We start from the raw sequence: 22,894 nt of genomic DNA on the forward strand, positions 1-22,894 counted from the left end.
TAGTGTTAACATATTGCAAATTAGGTTTTAACAGGAAGTAGTTTTTTTCACTACATTTTTTCTACTTCATTCTGAGTCTTATTTTACAGTTATTTAACATTCGCTATTCTTTTTTTCCTTTTAAAATATATTCCACATGTCATGTATTGAACAGAAAATATTTCTGAAAAATAAAATATAAATAGGTGCCTAGCGTGTACATCCTACCCATACTCAAACCTTAAATTGTCTGATAAAACATGCAGCTCATTCCTGTGCTACAGTTTAAAGTACAGTATTTTTCAGACGTGGATCGCAAAATAGAATGCATGGTTCATTACTCTGAGATCATGTGGAATTCAGAAATGTAATAGTAATTTTATTTTAATAAAATGTCTGACTCTTGCATTGACTTCATTCTTAATTTCCTAGAAAGGCCTTATATTCATGTAGAAAATACGACTAAGCACAAAGTGCATTCTTTTATTTTTATTATTTAAAAAATAATTTTACTGAATAATTGCTATAAAAAAGTTCATTCTTATGTACATTAAATGGTGCAGTCTACTCCTCTAAAGAGTTATTTCTTAACAGACTGGCCTTGCGCAATGGGCATATATATTTATTTTTGTGACGTATTTAAAGCATTAGGAAAATTTTGCCAATTACATTTTGAAATACATTTGATGGGTATTGTATGTTAGTGTCTGTGATTCAATTACGTAGAATAAGAGAAGGCATTTGAAGTTTGTAAAGTTATGAGTGACTAATGGTTGCTGACATGGTATGATGATCAAGCAGCTCTAGTTCGTCTCTAAGTACAGTTGCCAAACTAAAATATGTTTCCTGCAACACGGCGCACAAGATTTTATGTTATCCAGATCATTCCCATTGGATCCATAAATTGCCTTTATGGGGTATAAAATTAAGTCTATTGCAGAACAGGGATAAGTGAAATGCATGAATGTGTAATAAATATTCTAAGCAATGATTCAGAGAAACCTATTTTGTCTTCCCCAGAATTTTTACCCTGATATTTAGGAACAGTTAGTTTATTTCTTCTTGTTATTTTCTAATGTGATACGTGTTGCCACAAATGAAACACTTTTAGAATATTTCATTATTGCAGTCAATGTTAGCATTAAAAGGCAGCTAGCCCGATCATTCTCTAAGCACTTGCTGATTGTCTTTAGATAAGAAAGAAAATGAAATGAATGTTTATTTATTGAGCTTATTTATAACAATTCACACGAAAATAGACCTTGGCACCCATAAACCAAAATTCTGTATATTATATGGTGCACAAATTATTAATTTAATTTCTAATGAAAATATTATCCTAACCCAAGCTCTCGGTTCCAAGAAAGCACAGGTGCAGAGAATGTAACATGTCTTGTAAATTCTAGTTTCTAATGACTTTTGTCATGAGAGATACCTATTCATGGTGAAGAAGAATGCCTTAATCATTCAATATTGAAAGGCAACAGAAGTGGTCTGTTCACTAAACAGCAAAATCAAGAACTAATGTCATATTTTAAAAAATATCTGGAACTTGCCTGTATAGACTTTTCCCTATTGATTATTTTATTTTAAGTAACTAGAGTAGGGGCAACCTTCTGCACTCCAGATGTTGTGGACTACATCCCCCATAATGCTCTGACACCCACACTGCTGGCAAAGCATCATGGGAGGTGTAGTCCAAAACATCTGGAGTGCCGAAGGTTGCCTATGCCTGAACTAGAGTCTAGTCCAATAGCTCACTTTTTAGTAAATAGACCCTAAACACTTCTATGCATGTGCGTCTTGTTTCAGGTATGAAAATTCACAGATTTGTTTGTGTATCTACTTAATGAAAATAAATAAATGCAAATTAAATATATATATATATATATTTTTTTTATATACACACACACAAGTATCTCTCTCTCTCTCTCTCTCTATATATATATATATATATACACACACAAGTTCAATATGTGAAATTATTGGCCACTTTATGGTTTCATGTTTATAAATTATGAATAAAAAAATTGATTGTTTTCTACATATCGGATACGTTCTGAAGTCAATATTCTTGTATCAACTATATCAATATCTTTGAATTAACTGTGATAGATAGAGGTTAGACAGTGAGTCATTGGAAGGCCTGGTATTAAATCTTATTGTTAGATTTTATTTGGATGATATTTTTTTCTTAGCAGCAAACTTTACAAAATAATGGATTATAAATGTTAAATATGATGTGTATTTTTTCATAATAATGCTAATGTAATTTTCAAGGAACTGGAAAGGTCACATCCCCATATCTCTGTATACACTCAGAGCCTCTTTTTCTGTTTAATATTTCGTTCTTACTGTTCTCCTGGTTCAAAAGTTCATTCCGTTCCCCAATGGCCACCTAATTTCCCAGTTATTCCCTCAAGCCATATGTGTTTTGGTTTCTTTATGGTTTATTAGGTACGATAGGAAAGTAGAATAAGTTATATCTTCTAATGAAATCCAAGCACACTTTAGTTCACTGATGCCTTCGACTTGATTGCTGGTGGCAATTAAGTCACAGCTCAGGAGTGAAATGAATGGATCTGCATGGAACAAGACTTAAGAAAAAAAAAAAAGGAATCAGTTGCAAAAATAAAAACACGCTATTAAAACGCTATGCGTTTATTTTGTTTATGCTAGTTTTTAAATTTTATTTTAAATGCTTGCAGATTGATACAAAGATCATAAGTTCATGCGCACTATCAAGTACAGTTCATATGCAGGTTATTGAGAAACTGATAAAGGTTTGGAACTTTGGAACGGTTTTATTTTCACATTGGACCTTAGTGCAGGAGATTAATAGAATTTCAATGAGGGACTAGAGTGGTCACCAATTTGTCAGAAAAACTGATGGGGATTCTATAGTCATGTCTTTTCATTAATACCAGTTGCATGAAAGGTGTTCTGCCCGTCCATACAAAAGAAGTAATATAATTGATTTTTGAGTAGGGCTCGTTCTTTTTCTTCACTTATTGATGTGCAGCTGAGTTGACATCTAAATGACAGTTTGCAATAGCAAAAGTAGCTATTTCTGTATCAGTATATTTATATTGATGTGCACATCCTTCCATTAATAACTGGCACTGGCTAAACAAAGTAGGAAAAAAAAATGGAAAAATTATGTTAAAAAAAATGTTAATTAATCTCACCAGCTACTATTTGTTTTTTAAAAGCTTCATCTTCTTTAAAGTGTATTAAGCCTATGGGCTAATTTGTAAGCGTATGTGAAGATTTTTTTTTTAATATATATATTACTTAGTCCATTAATGTATATCATTAAACTTATGAACAACAGGTAATCTTAAAGCACCTTGAAACTGATTAATAAATGATCACTCGCTGGGTTACTTACTAAAGTAAGACCTAGAAGTACATTTAAAATCTTAGGTCAAAACATTTTTTTTTTCCATTTTGGCTTTTTTGAAATAAAAATTTGAAATACACTTTGACAATCCCATAACTCACACTTTTATGAATAATCCCTGAGAATTTATTCATGTATATAAAAAAAAGAAATATTGCTGCTATCTAATACCTTCCAGTTACTGTAGGGGCATAGTAGAAATTAACAAAAAGTTTATTAACTAAACAAAGAAATGAGTGTCTTAAAATATTGAATATTGCAAAGCATCTTTTCCTCTTTGGTACCCGTAGAGTTAAGTGTAAACATTTGTTTTACTTTTTTCCTTAATGTCAGTAAAAATTATGTGTCAGGTGCATCAAATGATAAAATAAAAATATTACTTTTATATTTATAAACCTACCACTTATGGCATAATCAGACATTCGACCATGGAGCCCCTACTTAAATGGATTACCACCACCCAGCACCTTAAATTATAATATCAGTCTGAAATAGAGGTTTGGCTGTATGGCATGCTTGGGAAATGAACTGTTATTAACCCCTGTTCTAAATGTGGTAAAGTAGAGGCAATAATTCTTACACAGTAGCTCTAGGCAACATGCATGTTTGACTGAGGAAAGCCTATTATTGCTGCATTTCAATTAGACCAGGGACATTTGTTCTGTTAACGGTAATGCTAAACTGCAAGAATTACTTGTTTATGTCACAAAATCTGTGAAAAAACTGACACAATTCTCTTGTAAATGGGGTTGTGATCTGATGGAAAGTTTAATCTTTTATATACATATAAACACATTGTTGTTTTTTTCTTTAGTGACATTTATATAGTTTACATGCCTCAGCTATCGTGGATGACTACTCTCATCATCCTTCGCGTTAGATGAATTGGAGATTAGCCTAGCAGATGGTATAGTCTAAATTGTAATGACTATACCATGATAGGAGGCAAAGCAAGTAGGAGGCCTCCTGTCTTGTATTAAAATTATTAGAATTTTCATGGTTCTAGGCAAGACACTTTTTAGGATCCCACTGTCTTATCCATACAAAAGCATACATGGCTAGTCACTCAAATACACATAACTTGCTACAAGAACAATCCAAATAGCAAATGCTTATGCATATGCATTGACACACACCAGTACACAGCTACCCACAAGTACAGATATATACAAACACATATGCAAACATTACAACACAACAGTAGAAAGGGACAATGTGCTGAGGGGAAGAGACACACCGATGTGCTGGGAAGGGGAGAAAGAGACACACACAAGGGGCTGGGGGGGATAAGAAGACATACAGACGGTCTAAGGGAGAACAATACATAGAAGGGTTTAGAAAGGGGAGAAAGAGATACACAAGAGGGGCTGGAAGTTAGTGCTGCACAGAACCAGCAGCTGATCGCACTCAGCCACTGTTTTTCTGGAGTGTAGGCAGCTTTGGGGAGTCCCTCCAGGGTCTGAATAGACTTTGACAATGTCTCCCAGCTTGTCCCCAGCTGATTAGGACTGGTGCTTAGCGTTGCCAGCTGCCCAGAACTGATCTCTATATAAACAGTTGGGACTAGGGCTCTATTAAAAAAAAGCCAGTAGATGGTGGCAACATAGCACCATCTACTGTGTTAAATACAGTAAAACCCATTTCTAATTGATATTAGTGAGTTACCTTATCGTTAGGCTTGGGGTTAAGGTTAGAATTAGGGGTAAGAGTAGGGTAGTGCTACACTAAGTGTTGAGGTAGGGGTAGCTGTAGGGTTAGGGTTGGTGTAGGGCTATAGTAAAGTAAGGGTTAATAATTAGGTATTAGTGTCTCGCTATAGTATACATAGAGGATATTAAATGAAAGCCCTTTCTCTCCTTTAAAAATTATGTTTAATATGCAATAGGCAATTGAAGAGATACCCTTAAATTATATAACTCAAATTCACGGTTTTGTTTTTGTTACGTAGACAATTCTCTCCATCCTTGAAGGGTTAATGAAAGTCAATTTAACTGAAATGCGCACACAAATTAACTGACTCACCCAGAGTGACACGCACACACTGACTCAAGCAGACATACACTAACTCGTGTAGACTGACATACACACACATACACTGGCCTAAGCATACACACACACACACACACACACTTACTGATATACACACAAACTGACCCATGCAGACACACAAACACACACAGACCCAAACCCAAGCAGACACACACACAAACCCAAGCACACACACACAGACAGACCCAAGCAGCCACACAAAGACCCAAGCACAAACGCACACACAAACTCTGATCTAGATACACACACTGACCCAAGCAGCCACACACACTGACCCAAGCACATACACACACACACACACACCGACTCAAGCAGACACACACACTGACCCAAGCAGACACACATACACACTGATCCAAGCAAACACACACACTGACTCAAGCATACACACACACTGACCCAAGCAGACACACACACACTGACTGAAACAGGCTAACACAGACATACAGGCTAACACAGACACACACACACTGACTGAAACAGGCTGACACACAACAGGCTGACACACACACACACACCATGAAGTCCCCCACTTGCCTTTATTTAATATGGTCTCTCTGTGGGTCCCAGTAAAGGCCTGTCTGCCTTACTCCCGTAAGCGTACTGGATACTATGTTGGAGATCCAGACAATGAGACTGTTAAAAATATCTCAGATCAAAACCAACTTTGGATATTAGCAGAAGGCTCACCACCAGAATGTGGGAATCTCTAATACCTCAGTGTAACAAAAATACCCATTTCCTCTATTGGACTGGCCTATGTGATGTTGTGATAGTCAGCTGATCACTGTTCATTATTAGGCTGAGTGCGCTAATGTGATACTCTCACCCAATCACTGCCCCCATTGCTGCTATGGTTAAATATTAAGCCTTAGGGAATGTAATGGAAGCAGCTGAGTACCCTATTCCACTGTTAAACCCTAATTAAACAGTTTAACAGGGCACTCCAGCCACCATAATCACTTCAAATAGATGAACTATGTATGATGGCTGGTGTGTTCCTGTAGCCAAACTGACTTTCTTGAAAGATGTACAATATTTTGTTGAAGTATTAACTCTACCACCTTGGAATTTTCAGCATTCTATTGTGTTACAAAATGGAATTAAAATTGATTTTATAGAGATTAATTTTTTTTGTTGTCATTTTAAAAATTGTTGTTGTGCATAGCGTAACAAAACAGGCTGGTATTGCCAAACCAGCAGGTACTAGCTAATAAAAAGAAAATTCAATATCATGGCATTGAAGAAAATGGCACAATTCTTTTTTTTTTTTTTTAGGAGGTATATTCAAGCTAGGTAATATGCCTTTTTTTATAATACTATAAACCAGATGATTATGTTGATAAACCTGTTTAAGTCACTGAGTCTAGAAATCATTTAACTACTAGCTAGTCAGAGATAGACGTTAACGTGACATGCTATGGTTAATTTGTAGATATAGCAACTAACAGCGGTTGTAAGGCTTGACCAACATGTCTGAGTGTACAACGTGCAGGTAAAATTCGAGCACATAAAAAGAACTAGACATAGTGGCTATATAGGGGTATAAATGTTAATATAGAAGCATAGCATGCCAAGCAGTAATATTCTCAGATTATCTCGATGCCGGAGGAATCAGGCTGGTGGTGAAGCCAGTGGTGTATCCTGGTTTTGTGCTGCCCTAGGCAGGACAAAACTCAGGCGCCCCCCCACCCCCCGCGCCACCCCCACCCAACCTTTCCCCCGCCCCGCATTCTAAATACACACACACACATTCACTGACAGATACGCATACACTAGCTAACAGAAACACACACTCGCTAACAGAAACACACACACACTAACAGACACACTCACACTCAGTAACAGACAAACACACTCACTAACAGACACACACTAACAGACACACACTCACTCACTAGCAGACACAAACTAGCAGACACACACACTCACTAACATACACACACACTCACAGGCAAACACACACTAACAGACACACACACTAACAGACACACACACACACACACTAACAGACACACACACTAACAGACACACACACACACACACACTAACAGACACACACACTGACACACACACACTAACAGACACAGACACACACACTAACAGACACACACTAACAGACACACACTCACTCACTAGCAGACACAAACTAGCAGACACACACACTCACTAACATACACACACACTCACAGGCAAACACACACTAACAGACACACACACACTAACAGACACACACAGTCACACACTAACAGACACACACACACACACACTAACAGACACAAACACACACACACACACTAACAGACACACACACTGACACACACACACTAACAGAGACACACACACACACACTAACAGAGACACACACACACACACACACACACACACACACTAACAGACACACACACTAACAGACACAGACACACACACTAACAGACACAGACACACACACTAACAGACACAGATACACACTCACCCACCCACATTAACACATTTTTTTTTTTTTTAAATGTAACACATTTTTTGAAAATGTATTTTTAACACATTTTTTTTTTAACACATTTTTTAAAATTTATTTTTAACACATTTTTTTTTTTTATTTAACACCCCCCCCCCAGCCTCCTTACCTTTGGGAATGCTGGGGAGGGGGGGTGTCTCTTCCTCCCTGGTGGTCCAGTGGCTGCTGGGCGATCGGGCGGCGCTGCCTGGTGGGCGGGCGGGCGGCCGGCGAGGGAGCACTTCCCCTGAGCTGTCTGCTCAGCTCCCTCGCGCGCCGCAGAGTGAGGCTGAGAGGCGGAGCCGGAATATGACGTCATATTCCGGCTCCGCCTCTCAGCCTCACTCTGCGGCGCGCGAGGGAGCTGAGCAGACAGCTCAGGGGAAGTGCTCCCTCGCCGGCCGCCCGCCCGCCCGGCAGTGCCGCCCGATCGCCCAGCAGCCCGCCGGCATGTCTGTTAGCCGCAAGGCTAACAAGACATTTGCCTTGGGCATTTGGGGGGCGGCTTTTTTTTGCCGCCCCCTGGAAAATGCCGCCCAAGGCAAATGCCTTGTTTGCCTCGCGGCTAATACGCCCCTGGGTGAAGCATGTCTGTAAATGCGTTTGGGTGGTCATATGGATGATATGCGAGAAGGCAGGGCAAGGAAATTAATGAGGCTCATCATGCTGAGTAGGATCAAGCTTGTACCACTGGGGCCATACACAGTAATCAAACATTCAAAGAATAAACAATAAGAAGTAACATATTAAATAAAATATGAAATAAAATAAACAGCTGCTGTTGGGGCTAGGGCGTATTAGCTATAGAGGTATAGGTCAGCCCACATGGACAGTCACCCAACTCCCTGCGTGGGTATGAAGCATGCGTAGCGTTCAAGTCCGCCTTTGTGGGCCACACAGAGCGGTCTGGATGAGGTGCCCCTCCAGGCACAGGACTCTTCAGGAGCCAGTACCCCTAATCCATGGACTCGGTGCCTTCCTGAGGCCAAGTCCTTCCCCGCTGGGGGGCTGTGCAGGGCTGCACTTCACTGCTTATGCAGGTGTTGAGCGATCCTCCACAAACGTGGGTGGTGTGTAGGGGTCGACTCCCGTGTGGCTCTTTTCCCAGGTGGGCCAGTAGTAATGTAAGATGTGGTTTCGGGGCCTCTCCGGCTTCACCTCTCCATTTCGCCATTCATTTGCGGTAGGCTGAGCTATAGATGCTGTGAGCTGTTTGCGTCTCTCCAATTTTGCCCAGAATTGGTCAAAAAGTGCCTTCAGAGAGATTTTAACTATCGGGTTTACACAACAGAACTAACAGTTTGAAGACCCAGAATAGTTTTTAACTGTGAACATGGTCATGCACTGTACAAAAAGCTGAAATAAGATGTGTCCAGGTAACAAGATACCACAGGCATCCTGTATATCTGACTATATAACGTAATAGCCTTAAAGTATGAATATCGTCATTAAAGCGTACAGATAGGGTAAAGTGATTTTTGCAAAGGATATTTAACTACTTAAGACCTAATTCAGTATTCGCAATGCATTTATTGTGTCATTAGCATGAGTTAGTAACATTAATGACAATGTCATATCCTCTTGAGGAAATAACACAAAGTCAATGAAGACCGTCATCATGTTAAATCCATTAGAAATAATGGACAATTGGGAAAATGGGATACAAATTATATGCTAATTAGCTTTAGTTTTCAAAATCCTCTGTTCACTTAAGTTGTTTAGAGACTATGGTTGGCAATGATCCTGTTACCTGTAAACCATTTGGAATTACGTGTGTATTTATTTTGTATGTTTTCAGTGTAAATTCAATAAGTGGCAAGTAGTTTATAATCACTTATGGTCAATAAGGATTAATTTTATTTTTTAGCATATTATCCCTGATATCAGTTATGTATAGTTTCTGTTCACTGTGGTCTGAATTGTATCCACTGGGTTTGATCGTTACTGAGTTAGTCACAATTCTTCTATGTTGAGATCTCATTGACTTCTGTAATGTATAACACAGTATCATTTTATTATAATGGGCAAATGATTGTATCTATATATTGAAGCTGAACGGATAGCATGCATGTAATGCAGCAGATGCAGTAAAAATAAAATAGTGGTGGACAATGATGGGAGGTGGTAGTGAGGTCAGGTGGATGGGTTTGATAAAAACTGGTAAGGAGGTCATAAGGGGTTCTATTGGTCCTTAAGGATGGCTCTGATTAATAGATATGTTTTCAGACATTTACACAAAAGTATAAAGAAGGTGGCTGATTGGATGTAACGAAGAAGCTACTTTTGAATGTTAATGAGGATTATGGGAACAGTCAGTGCGGAAATGAAGTTGCTCATTGCTGTGCAAGGCCAAAGAGGAAGGCATTTCTCTAGTCATGTGTTAAAGCTGTAAAGACAAGGAGGTATGCCGCGAGAAGTTGTGTGAGCTGGGCAGATAGAAATGTGCATGGGTTTAGAGGAGTCTTTGGAATTTGGAACTGTCAATGGAAACAAGTTAGCCAGCGCCATCATTATATCATGCCTAAGGACAATTGCTCCCCGTCCGTCCCCCAATTTGCTACACCCCAGTCTGCACCTGTTTTTACATTAGCTATAACATCCAATTTAAGTTGTTTGAAGTTGTGATAAAATATTTGTGTTCTTAAGCCTTACCCGTCTATGCTAAGGTAAATAAAATCAAATTAAACCTTTTATTCAACTTTGAAAAAGCAGAATCCGTTAAATTGGTGCTATCCATGCAAATAAATAGGATGCTCTTATGTTATCCTAAGTGTTGGATCTGCTGAGTGTTCTTATCTGACTGACAGATGCAGCAGCACTATCTGGATAGTATTGATTGCTCAATAATGTTTCTTTCTATATAATTGTATTAAGGTAGAAAGATGGCTGAGAGTGTGGTAATGTGGATTAATATCTCTATAACTTCAAATAAAGCCTTTCTGCTCTTGTGACTGGTGCATCTTGTGAAATAATACTAATTCCATATGGCATGGCTCCCTTGGGTGATCGTCAGAAGGGGGTGTTGAGCAATGGGAATGCACTGTGTCATTCTATCACTCGGTACCTGTGACAGCGGTGAGCAAGAGGCAGATATTATATATACGCAGTTGTGTAGATAACATATTAAGACACATGGGAAAAAGCAGTTGAAAATGCAGTTCAAAGAGCTCATAGTTTATCATGAAAAAAAACCAAATAAATACCTGGCGTGTATTTTTTATGAAACATACTAACTTGAACAAAAAACAAAATAGCAACAACAACAAAGATTATATTTTAAGTTGTTTGATCTTCGAAATATATTTTTTATAAAGAACTACAGTTTTCTTTACTTTGAAAGTGTTAGACGTGATGATTCTATAAATTAGAATAAAATAATTTATAGAATAAAAATGAAAGGGAACTTATAGTCCCTAAAATAATAATTATTTTAAGACTATAGGGACTGTAGGTTCCGTTATAGTGATGCGATCACTGTTTTACGGTTATAGTTTAGGGTTACTTGATATATTCTATACATTTTGTATGAATTTTATGAATAATTTCCCTGGCAGCACAGGAACTAATTGGTAAACTGTCATTGAATGTACAGCTCTCGTAAAACTATAGCGCCTTTGATGCTTAGGAAGCTGAAAACGTGCCTTCAGATAATGGAACTGGATTAGCGCCGATCTAAATCATCGCTCAATGGAACATGAAGAACATATGACATGGTTTTCTGTCTTAAGATATCGGTTTTAACTGATGTTGGTGAAGCTCCTTGGCTACAGGTGTAAATCATAGGGTATGTCATAGACTTGACCATTCCTCTCACCACCACAGCCTCTACATTTTTCCCAGTCTGAAGAAGAAATGGTATTCCTTGTATAAAATATATAAAAAGTAGAAGAAAACAAATAGCACTGCATGTCAAATCTCCTGCTTCAGGCTAAGCTGTAATGTAATATATTGCAGACTTCCCGGAATTAGGGTGGATACGCTTTAAAAATACCTGCCATGATATTGATGGAATGTACTTACTATTACCCAGCTGTTACATTTATACAGATCAAAACATACATATTACCTACAAATGTCAGGTTTCTGTGCATTTCTTTAATAACAGAAATATATTAGAAGGAGAAAAAGTTTATCAAAGTAATAAAAGATTTGGTTCATTGAGAACGACAAACTTAAATTGAGATTCAAAAGCACATTATTCCCCCCACGTGGGCATATAATTATTTATTTAAAAAAATTGATCTCTTCAAGGTCTTTCAGCACATTGCAATGGACGAGTTGGTAAATAGGAAATAAATTAAAGCTTAGGTGCTCACTTAGCAAGAATCGATCTACCAGTGCAATTTGTAGCCGAGATACAAAGTGCTTTATTAGTGTAAATAATCAACTGTTTTGTGTTTGATATATAGTCACTAGTAAACCTCCTGGGGTCCTACACTTGTTTAAACATGATCCCCATTGTTTTCCATTTAGGGGACAATGCACAAATGGGTGGTTGTTTTGGTTGTTTAAAGGGACACTCTGAACACTATAACTACAACAGTGTTCTTTAGTGCATATAGAATCTGGAGTCCACTCCTCCATTGTAAGTAGTCAAGCCATTTTAGAATGGTTTGACTACTTAATTGACTTACTTCCGCCTGCCGCAGCTTCCTGGACTCTTGACACCACTACAGGATACTGAAAAGATAGTGCACCTTCAGCCTGCACCATGCTATTGTTAAACGTATTGCTATTATAATAACACATATGGTCACTAACAATTATCTTCAGGACAAATTGAAACAACTTTATCGCCTCGTCCAGATTACCTTTGGTTAATTATCATAACAACAACATAACGATGTGCATAATCAGACATCACTCTGAACAGTGTATGACGTCACTGCAGTATTGTGTGACATCATTGCTGCACAGTCTATGCTATCATAGTGGTTTAGTCTGAGATAATGTGTCCACTTGATCTGCGAAGCAGAAACTGTATAAAACTCCTATTACATTGAGCTTGTGCTTTTTTATTGTTATACAGTTGAAATCTGTTATAACTTTTTGGGGTTAAATCAATTTTATGCACCTGAAGAATGCACATGGAGATGGCTTCATATATGCCTGCAGCATTTATATGATTTGAATGGAGATGGTTTGATAAATCACTGAAATATACTATTCATTTATGCATGTGAGGATTGCTTTTTCATATCACTGAAATATTCAATTTCTGTATGCATATGGAGATTGGTTTTCTATATGCCAGGCCTTGTTTCAAAGTTTTCCATGCTTGAGCACAGATGGACTATTTGTAGTGATCGAGGTACTTATTAACAGGTGAGTCAACTTCAATTATTGTGAATAACCCATGACACATCTTGGCTCATGGAGGGATATCCCTGGAACCAATCATTTTGGTAGCTCTTAAAGGGGAACTACACTTTATTATTATGTTGAAACATTGTAAGGATATCACCACCTGTTTATTTCTCTGACTGTTTACAGCTTCATTGTGTATTACAAGCATATTATAAGCAAAGCTGCCTGCATTGAAATTAGAACCCCAGATATATAGAGTGGTGTAATTACTGGTTCTCTCACTGTCTGCAGTTTGGTTGTGGATTGGATGAAGCGATATCATTGTATAAGTGAGCAATGAGAAGCCAAACATGGGGTATATATTGTATCCCTTGGAGTGTTAACAGAATGTGAATCCTATGGTTCTTGCTGCCTGTTCTATTGACTGCGGCAGTGTTCTGAGCACAGCTAAACATGCCATGGTATGAATCACCAGTATAGGTGCATGTTTAAAGGAAGTGCTCCTCTCACCCCACCACTTGCCCGCTCGATCCTGTCCCATCTCACCTTATCAGATCTCTCTCCACTTGTCTCGTGCCTCCTCTAACACACATCTTCAACTGCTCGCTCTCTTCTGGCATCGTCCCTGCTGACCTTAAATATGCCACTGTAGTACCTATACTAAAAAAAACATCCCTTGACCCATCCACCCTCTCTAACTACCGTCCCATATCCCTGCTCCCTTTTTCCTCAAAGCTTCTGGAAAGACTTGTCTTTACCCGTGTGTCTCATTTCCTCAATTCCAACTCTCTCCTTGACCCCCTTCAATCTGGCTTCCGCCCTCTCCACTCTACAGAGACTGCCCTTATCAAAGTCACTAACGACCTAATCGCAGCTAAATCCAAAGGCCACTACTCCATACTAATTCTTCTTGACCTCTCAGCGGCCTTTGACACCGTTGATCATGCTCTCCTTCTTCAAACTCTTCAATCGCTTGGTCTCTGTGACTCTGTCCTCTCGTGGTTTTCCTCTTATCTCTCCCAATGCTCATTCAGTGTCTCCTTTTCTAATGATACCTCCTCCCCTCGCCCTGTCTCGGTTGGAGTCTCCCAAGGCTCCGTCCTTGGTCCCCTTCTATTTTCTCTTTATACTGCCTCTCTTGGCAAACTTATTACCTCTTTTGGATTCCACTACCACCTGTACGCTGATGACACCCAGCTATATCTCTCCTCCCCGGACCTCTCCCCTGCCGTCCTGCAACGTGTCACTGCTTGCCTTTCTTCCATCTCTGACTGGATGTCCTCCCGCTTTCTGAAACTCAATCTCTCAAAAACTGAGCTCCTTGTCTTTCCTCCTCCTAATACTGATCCTCCTCTTTCGCTCTCCCTTCAAGTTTGTGGTACCAACATCAGTCCATCCTTGCAAGCGCGCTGTCTTGGCGTCATACTTGACTCTGGTCTCACCTTTGAGCCTCACATCCAGCATGTTGCCAAATCCTGTAGATTCCATCTTAAAAACATAGCCCGCATCCGCCCCTTTCTTGCACCAGATACTACCAAGGAGCTTGTCCATGCTCTAGTAATTTCCCGCATGGATTACTGTAACCCTCTCCTGATTGGTCTTCCCAAAAGCCGTACTGCACCCCTACAGTCCGTAATGAATGCTGCTGCTAGACTGATTTTCCTCTCTAGTCGTTTCTCTCACACCTCACCCCTCTGCCAGTCCTTACATTGGCTTCCTGTATGCTATAGGAGTCAATTCAAGGTACTAACTCACACCTATAAAGCACTGAACAACTCTAGCCCCTCTTATATCTCCTCACAGATCTATAGGTATGTCCCTTCTCGGTCTCTCCGCTCTGCCCGTGACCACCTCCTGTCCGTTGTCCGCACTCGTACGGCCAACTCGCGCTTGCAGGACTTCTCGCGGGCGGCTCCCTTCCTATGGAATAGCCTGCCTACCGCCATCAGACTCTCCCCTAGTCTTACATCTTTTAAGAAGTGCCTTAAAACCCATCTCTTTAGGAAAGCTTATGGCCTCCAAGACTAACCAATACCTCACATACCTGTCTCTTGCCCTCTCCTAAAGGGCAGTCCACCTTATTTGATTGCAAATTCCTGTCCTAATGTGTTTTACACCCCACCTCCTATAGAATGTAAGCTCGATCGAGCAGGGTCCTCTTCAACCTATTGTTCCTGTAAGTTTATTTGTAATTGTCCTATTTATAGTTAAATCCCCTCTCATAATATTGTAAAGCGCTACGGAATCTGTTGGCGCTATATAAATTGCAATAATAATAATAATAATAACACTATAGTCACCTAAACAGCTTTAGCTAAATAAAGCAGTTTTAGTGTATATATCATTCGCCTGCAATTTTACTGCTCAATTCACTGTCATTTAGGAGTTAAATCACTTTGTTTCTGTTTATGCAGCACTCGCCACACCTTCCCTGGCTCTGATTGACACAGCTTGCACACAAAAAAACTGTTTTCACTTTCAATCAGATGTAATTTATCTTAACCAGTTTTATCTCTTGCTCTGTAAATTTAACTTTAATCACATACAGGATAAGAAAATCTAAGTTAAATAGAACTTTCAATAAAGGAAGGATAAACATTAGATGATTCTTTACAGGAAGTGTTTAGGAAGGTTGTGCAAGTCACATGCAGAGAGGTGTGACTAGGGTTTATAAACAAAGTGATTTAACTCCTAAATGGCAGAGAATTGAGCAGTGAGACTGCATGGGCATGGTCTATACACCAAAACTACTTCATTAAGCTAAAGTTGTTTTTGGATACTTCCTCCTTAAATGGTAACTTCAAACCTTTTTTTTTCTTTGTAGTTCCCTACCCCCTTAACTACTTTGAAAACACTAGAAATTACTTACTTGGTATGCAGCACCAGGCAAGAATCTACCACATTTCATCCATCGTCAGCCATGTCATTCACATCCACCCCGTGGTCCAATCAAATGCTTCTCATAGTGAAGCATTTGATTGCACACTTCTCACTGGCTCAGGGCGCATGTGCTTGCTTTGAATTGAGGAGGGGAGGGAATGTGTGGTGGACAGAGGGAAGGGATTATAAATAACAAAAACGGACAAATATAAAGAAATGCAGGGAGGTGGAGAGGACTGGCAGGAATCATACCCATTGTACAGCACTGCAGTATTTGTTGGTGCTATATAAATAATAATACAAGCATGCAATGATCAAGGCAGAAGAGCGAGAGGCATCCTCTTCTCCAAGCATGCTCCAAGCACTGCCTGCAAGCGTAGAATTAGCATTAGGCAATATTAATTTTAGGCTGTTCCTGGCAAAAGTGCAAATATCTATGTATGTGCTGCATTTCAAGCCCAAACCCTGCACATATAGATTCCTTCCTCCATGGTCACTTCCAAAAACAGAAGTGGTCATGGTGGTTGGGGTAACCCTTTAAGATAAGTAGCTGGAATCATCATTTCCTGGCTGACAGACCAGTTTTATGCAACTTCCTGGTATTAGCACAAACAGCATTTTAACCCCCGACACATTGGACAGATTGCCTATGACTGGGGGTGTTAGACACAGTGTCAGAGAAAAAAAACCTCAAGTCAATCTGTTAGGAATTTATTTCCCTTTAAATTGAGTGGAAGGATTTCCCTACACCTTGTGAACTTCAACACCAGTCATACTCACTGAGATTCTTGTTGAGGCTAATGGGAGTTAAAATTTACAGCTGAGGCAATGGGATCAGTCATTAACAATTAGCAACCACTTGCTAAACAGCTGATGTGAAATATAACTCCAGTCAGCCTTATCCAGTGGTTGGCTGAGCCTGATAAGACTTTTAGTCAACAATTGCTTTATATAACAAAATATCATTGTAATAGACGTACAAATTCATACTTAAAAATGGCACTGAAATAAATTAGCCCTAAAGTATGACTTTTTTTTTTTTTTTTTAAACAAATCCCTAAATCTCAGTAAAACCTGTCATCTCTTTGCGATGCTTTGAAGCGTCTAATTATTTTTTATGAGAAGCATTTGATTGGACAATACCACCACCAACAACGAAGTGAGTGCTGGACAAAAATATGGCGGATCTTCACTAACTGCAGAGACAAGTTCTCCACCTAATGATTTTTCAGGACTCATGAAATATTTGTGCACATTTTAGTTAATGCATATTTTTGAAACATATTTTTGACTTGCTTTAAAAAAAATAAAAATTTATTTTAACATAGAGTTTCACTTTAAGAGGACAAATGGATATACAACTTTTACTCATATCACGTTTTGTCTTTGCTGTTAAGCTATCATTGAAAAGCCGTTTGACAATGGGAAGTAAATCACTCCGTTGCCAAAAGGGGTTTGTAGTTTATTGAAAAGCTATGGCGTGCTGGTCACTCAACACTGAAGGGGTTAAATTGCAGGGCAATCAAGACTGGAGCTGAAAGAGGTTGGACAGTGATATATTCTCCCCCCCTGGTCCCCTGGGACAGCAGATTGTGGGAAAGAGCACATCCTATACACATCTGTTCAATACAAGGTGAATTTTTTTTTTTGTAGCAATAGAGAAATATTGCACTAAACACTGACTGTGTTTAGTAACAGAGAGCTAAGAAAACTAAAGGAAAGGAGGGAATGATAGAAAGTAGAGCAAGTGTGCTTAGATTAATTTATTTTCCACTTAACTATATGAACCTGTTGCAGCTGCTAAATCTCACATTAAAGAGAAAAATATAGGCATAATAACAATACATTTACAGATAGGCAGCTCTTCCAGTGAGGTCTTGCGTACTTAACATATTGAAAACTGCTTAAATGGCTCTCGGCACGGACCGTGGACCTGTTAAATATTTGCCATGACTCATTGTTGTCATGTATTTTTTTTTTTTATATCTTGCACCAACGTACACTGCATCACAGTGAAAACACAGAATACATGTAACTGCCTATATAACTAACCCTTCATTGTAAAAAATTATAGTTACCTACTTTTTCCGTACATGAAATACATCCCAGGACATACTTGAAAACAAGAGAAATCTCAATGTATCTTTCCTGGCGAAATATTTTATAAATAAATCAATCCTACACTTTACCCCACTCTCTCTAGTATGTAAGCTCTTCTGAGCAGGGCCCTCAACACCCTCTGTTCCTGTGCGTCTATCTCGTCTTGTTAAACATTCTTGTCTGTTAGTCCTTACATTGTACAGCGCTGTGGAATTTGTTGGCGCTTTATAGATAATAATATTAAAAATAATATAATAAAAATGGGCACAGAGAATAAGAGAGGACTTGATTCATAGCAGCTTCCAGAGGAAATAATTAATCAGATTAACCAATTAAATGCCAGAGGGCTAAGTAAGTTCTCTGGCATAAAGTGGTTAAGGTAACTTAGGAGTGTGAATCTTCCGTAAACAATGAGTACCTCCAACTACTATAATGTGCTCCATTTCCCCCCCCAAATGTTAAATCAGACATTATTGTGATTATTATTCTGCGCTATTAGTGTTATTATTCTGCATTATTGTCTATTATCGTAGAGAAGCCAATATATATGAGTGGAAATGAGCACCCCCACTGGTAAACTGTTTTCGAAATGGGTATTATGGCTTTTGAACATTGGGGGAAAATGGACAGTTAGTTCCCAAATGAAAGGGAAAAAAAAGTTAAAATTCAGGCTGCATCGTTTTGCTGTCTTTTCCCAGTCAATGCATATTTAATGCTAAGTCTACCCAGCTGTCATTTACGTTATTTATCGTTGACGTGTTGAGATCCAAATAGGATTTTTGTTTGGGGGGGGGAGATATCACATCAGCTTGCAAGCTGTAATTTAAAGATGTAACAAAACAGCAGCTACCTTTAATTACCCAGCATCAGCGCTCATTACGATTTATGCATCCAGCCTATTGCAAAATGGCCGTGATTGTTGTCTTTTTTTTTTCTTATACTTGAAGATTTAAAAGGAGATTCTGCTCCATTTTTCTTCTGACTCAGAGGGAGTTCAGTGACCTTTTTGTGGCAAATTATGTAGAAAGAAAATATTTATATTCATTTAAAATAACCTCAGTGAAGAAATAGTCTCATTACACTGTTTGATCAATTTCTTGTAGCTGGAGCTGCAGCATGCGGCCGTTGCCATTGGCTGATGGAATATACTGAGAAGTAGCTAATGGTGATGGGGCTCATCAGGACCGAGTTCAAACAGCGGTCAGCAACAAATAATGCAGGGCTGTTTCTAAGTTTGTGGCTGGTGGAATTCGCTTCATGCCCCGAGCCAGCAGCATCACTGAATTTGGCTATTTGATTAGAACTGAGGCTTATTCACCTCTTAGCAACTGCAATTGCACACACATAGATCTCTACTGCCTCCAAAGGATTTTCTTTTGTGGCAGATGAATAATAATTTATTGTTGATGGACAAAAGGGGTTCATCGCAATGCAGTCCAATGCTGCGTAGCACTACGATATAAATATCTATATTTTCTCTCTTTTATTTTTCAATCATATTTTATATGCTTAATGAGTAGACAATTTCATGTTTGATAGCGCAAACAATAGGGATGAAAATATGGAGGAACATATGACACATATGACACATATTTCATGTGTCATAAAAATAAACATTATTTGTTTATTTATATATAAAATATTTTACCAGAAAGGATACATTATAATAATCTCCAAGACGTACTTGAAAATGTACAATATTTTATAAATAAATAATAATAAAAAAATAAAAAAAATTAAATAAAAAATAATAAAAAATGTAAAATAATAAAAAAAAAGGAATATATAAATATATATAAAAAATCCCATATAATTCCCTGTAATGTATGGAAGTTATGGAATATAAAAATAAATGTAATATCTTTATACATCATTTTACAGTAAGGATGCCAATATCAGATGAAAATGAATATGTAAACAAGATGTGTCCTTGGGATTTACAACAAAGCATTTCCCACAGGAAATGAGTCTGGAGACGGAAAACCTGTCTCTTTTATTGAACGTGAAGATATTTACAACCATTGTAGCAAAGAACAAGGGAGAAAGACCATGATGGTCTCAGTTTTATGGTGTTGCAGAGTCCTGGCTGCACTATGCAGTTTTTTTAATATTGTTTTATGGTTTCATGCTGAATTAGCACTGTGTGTTGATGGGATGTTCTGAGACAGACAGGCAGGGGTGGTGTGCAGGCTAGAATAATTTTTTTGTTTCTTATAAAAATACCTGGTTTAATTATTTAGATAACATTTATTAAACCAGTTCTGTTCTTCCATTTTATATATAGTGAGTTCTGGCTGTAAAAAAAATGTTTTTAGTCATTTTATTAAGATATATATCTCTTATGATTAACCTTATTATCAAATATCACTGAACAAATTGCATAAATAATATATATATTCATATATATATATATATATATATATATATATATTCTTTTTTTAAATTTATTTATTTATTTTTTAAATATAATTTTTTTATTAAAACTCTGTTGCTTTTATACTTTGTGTTAGCTTAAATTTGTTGGTTAACTTTAGAGAACCAATTTTACTTTTCTTCCTCCTCTAATTAATTACATTTATATATTTTTTTAATAGTGGCTCTTGATTAAGCAGCCAGGTGTGTTACATTTTCTGTTTAGACATACTACCAAAATAATCTAAAGCATTATAATTGATTCCGTTTTAATCTGAATTACACCCTTATACAAATTTACAACTGCTATAGTGAATGTTAAATATGTCCAAGTTTATCACATTTTGTTGATATATAGTGCTTAACACAATTTGAATAATGCATGTATTATATGTCGTATATACAGATTAACAGGAAGTTGTTGATGCAAATGTGCAATCCTAATCTGTTGCATAACAACGTATTTCTCATAAATGTTCGGCAAGATCTTACAAATAGCAGTTGTCTGATTAATGTTAATACATAAAGTTCTTAAAACTTCATAGATATTTTCTAAAACAGCAATTTGGTAGTAAATATGTAAATAAATACTATACAATATTTCATGACTTACTTTATTAAACTCCTGAACAATGTAACATTTTACCAGGATGGTGCAACAGAAGCAATCCAATGCAGACAAATCATTCTGTCTGCAATCTACTTTTTGAATTTTTTAAAAGAGAATTTTAAGCATTGATTGCATATTATTTTTTTATTTTTTTTATAAACAGAACATCCGCTGTATGGTATGCCAGAGTTGTAGTTTTGAACAAATAACACAAATATTTCAAATATATTTCTGCACAAACTTATTTGTTTATTTATTTACATTTTATCACGGGAGGATTTTTTGCAGAATGAATATGTTGAGTTATATACAAAAAATATTCTTGCCCATTTTTTGAACTGATAACATTGTCGCCAAGTTGCACAACTAAGACTCAGAACTATATGTAGAAAATGTACAGGTGACCTGTATTGAAATTTTTCAAAATGAATGGAGTATATAGAATATGTATATAGGTTTACATATAATTTGTTTAAATATGTTGTGCTTTTGCTAATATTTCATGTTCATTGATGTAATACACATGGAAACACATTACAAATATTTACATCTAACATCACTGCAGTGAATATATATATATATATATGAGAATATAGCTTTATAATTTGTAAGCAAAGGCAAAAACTCCCACAATTAAATATTACTATATGAAAAATATAATAATAATAATAATAATTTGAATTCCAGTGACTCTACTACATGTTTACTGTCGGAGGATACTCAGAGAAATTATAGTTTTAATTTTTATTTGTTTGACTTAGTCAATGTGCATGAAATTGTATTTTGATGTAAACTTGCGTCTCACTGAGCAGTTCGAGAAATCCAATTCATGGTGCTCAAACAGCTCCCGTTATGACGTTGTTTCCAGAACTTGTTTGGAACGTGACAGTGATTGCTGCAACCAAAGACAGACCGTCTTTACGTGCTACGCACTTCCGGCCCATTCAGAAAGCTTGTGTGGCCTATCACTTTGGGTTTAGCTGTTGTTGCTAGTACAAATGACGACTTAAAAGTGGTCATTACAGATCAAGGCAGACTTTGGAGGGCAGAAATCTGATAAACTGATTTGTTGTAAAGTGGCATCCTATAAAAATGCCATGTTTAAACTCACTGAGCTCTGCATTACATCCCATTATTCTGCCACTATTTGTTTGCAGGTATGTCTGATTGATCTGCTAAAATCTGTCAGTGATTGCAAATGGCACAAAAAACAAAAATCCATGTGTAGGTTATTCACTAAGGTCAGCATTCAAAGTGAATTTCAAATTTACGGTCAAAATAGCCAAACTGGAAAAATTCAATGTCAGCTATATTTTCAGTTCGGCTACTCTGGCCTTAAATGTGAAATTCCCTTTGAATTCACTTTAAATTCCTACTTAACTGCTGACCCATAAACCTCAACCTTTCCAGCGGAAGCCCCCCAAATAACACACCAGAGACACAACTTCTTGTGGATAGGGCAATGGCTACAGCTTTATTAATAATTTTAACATGCCAGCATTTAACAATCTGTCAGCTGTTGAGGTGCTCGCTCAACAGAGAGTGCCTTAACCTTATCTCCATGAGTCCTAAGCAGTCTACAGTCTCTCCAACTCCTTACTTCGACTGCGCTGGCCAGGAATCCCGCAAGCTGTGACAAATGAAAGAAAGAAAAACA

At 37.6% G+C, this 22,894-nt stretch overlaps 1 protein-coding gene across 1 annotated transcript in view; it reads left to right on the top strand.

Moving 5' to 3' along the window:
- Positions 1-22,894, top strand: part of SKAP2 (src kinase associated phosphoprotein 2) — a 234,676-nt gene that overhangs the window by 64,762 nt on the left and 147,020 nt on the right. The window lies entirely within an intron of this gene.

This window comes from Pelobates fuscus, chromosome 4 (genome assembly GCF_036172605.1).
Source record: "Pelobates fuscus isolate aPelFus1 chromosome 4, aPelFus1.pri, whole genome shotgun sequence".
NCBI lineage: Eukaryota > Metazoa > Chordata > Amphibia > Anura > Pelobatidae > Pelobates > Pelobates fuscus.